This window comes from Pteropus vampyrus, unplaced genomic scaffold (genome assembly GCF_000151845.1).
Source record: "Pteropus vampyrus isolate Shadow unplaced genomic scaffold, Pvam_2.0 Scaffold48, whole genome shotgun sequence".
Lineage (NCBI taxonomy): Eukaryota > Metazoa > Chordata > Mammalia > Chiroptera > Pteropodidae > Pteropus > Pteropus vampyrus.
Window position 1 is genome coordinate 275,935 of NW_011888829.1, and position 2,147 is coordinate 278,081.

A 2,147-nucleotide genomic window follows, 5' to 3' on the forward strand; every position below is an offset into this window, starting at 1 on the left:
CCCCGACTCTTCTCACCTTCTAGGCCTGCCTGCCTGCCTCCAGGCTTTCCCCCTCCCAACCCTTCCCCTGTAGTCACTGTTCTTTGTAAAGCACAACTCTGATGCTACGTCTCCGTCTTGAAAGCTCCAGAGCTCGCCACTGCAAGTCTTCAGCAAGTTCTCAAGGCCCTTTACCATGCAGCCCCGACCCACTCTTCACGTTTTGTCCTTCACTTGCTTCAGACACTGTTAAGTTTCTGGGCCTTGGTTCATGCTGTTTCCTCTGCTGAAAACGAACCTAACAATTCCCTTCTGTGCCCACAGGACTTGATTTCTACCGCGACTAGATTGCGGTTCACAGTGCATCATATGTGTTCACCTGCAGAGGCTCCCGCTTATCCTCCCCACCGACTCCCTCATCCTAGACTGGGTGCGCTGCAGGGCAGGGGTGCTGGGGCGGGCGGCCCTGGAGCCGGGCCTGCCTGCGTGAGCGCTGGCATACCGCAGGTGCCCCACAGGCGTGCGTTTCAAAAGATGCCCACATTACCTGCAAAAAGCCAGGGAAGATTAAAAACAAACACTTCCCAAGTGGAATACAATCCCAGTCATCCGTGGATGTTAATAACAACAAAAAATCAAGTACGATGTATTAAAACTAATATGCTCTCACAAGGGTCCCATGAGACTTGATGAGACGGGCATAGTGGCTGAAGAGTGACATGCCTTGTTTAAAATAACGTCAACAGCAACAACAGCCAATACATGTTGAGCACTTGATCTAGTTACCGTGTGCTAAGTAAGTTACGTGTATTTACTGTGCTCTTCACAGCGGCCCTGTAAAGTAGATACTACTACCATCCCTGTTTTATTCACAGGAAAACAAAACAGAAACCCGAGGCAGGGAAGGTAAGAAACGCGCAGAGGTCACTGGGCGGTGGGGGAAGCGGGGATTCATACCCAGGCTGTCCGACTGTGCGGCCTTCACTGAACCATTATGGTAGATGACATTTTTTCAAATGCCAGGTGCAACAGAAAAACCAAAAAAATGTCAAAAATGTACACCTGTATGCACAAACAAGACCCTGAGGTCAAAAGCACGGCAGACAGAAAATAGATGAAGGATAAAGAGACAGAAATGTCATTACTGTAGCTGCGTGACTCCAACAGCCTAAAAGCTGCACATCTGGGACTGGCACACAAACTACAGTAGTGAGAGAAGACTTCAATGCTGTTGACGCCTGCCAAGTCTAATTCTCTAAAAAGTGAGCCTGACGAATTCCTGAAGCATCTCCCTGACAGTGACATCTCTCAGCAGGAAGGAAACAATGGAGGAGACGATGAAAAGAACAGACACTGGAGACACCGCTTGGCAGAGAAATTAACTGTGACTTACTTTCCTGTAGAATCGTCGGACTGAGTGAGAATCAGAGAGAATGAAGAGGTGGAGGTATTTCTCCCTCACGCGTAATTCTGCCCCCAATCAATTCTGCATTAAACTCCCCGTGTGATTCGGACGCACCCCGTGTGGGGTGCTAGTGGCAAGTGAGCAGCGGGGGGGTTCTGGGTACCAGGGCCAATGGGGGTGGGAGGGCGGTGGGAAGCAGGCAGCGGGCAGAAGCAAAACGCAAACTTCACAGCCCCTCAGCTCACTCTCCTGGCCGCCTCTTAGAAACCCACGGCTTTGACAGGTTCCCTCTCCACCTGCAAAGTGGGGCTAATGCTATCTTCTTCTTAGGGTAACAGATGAGACCGTGATGAAAAGCCCTGGGCTCAGGGCCTGGAACATGGCAGGCGAACAATAAACATCCCACATTTGTATGATCACTGTTACCTCCTCCGAGGTTTCTCTACAACCCAGTGACATGGGAGCTCTCTCACTTTCCACAGTGATTTGCTTGCTCTCACCCATCTTCACGGCATGCAATGCAAACCCTGATGAAAAATAGGCAAAGTCGTCCTTCCCTCATTTCCATGTCAACGTCCCACTGCAATCCAACTGACAACTCTCATAAGGCCCTAAAATGTCGCTGTGTGAGGCCGAGCTGGACGGGCTTCAAAAGGTAGTTTGAGTAAAAGACAAGCTGCCTTCGAAAACTGCATGACCTTCAGGGAACAAAGAGAAACCACTATAATTTTCCCTAGCTGAGCTGCAAAGGTTAGGCTGTAAC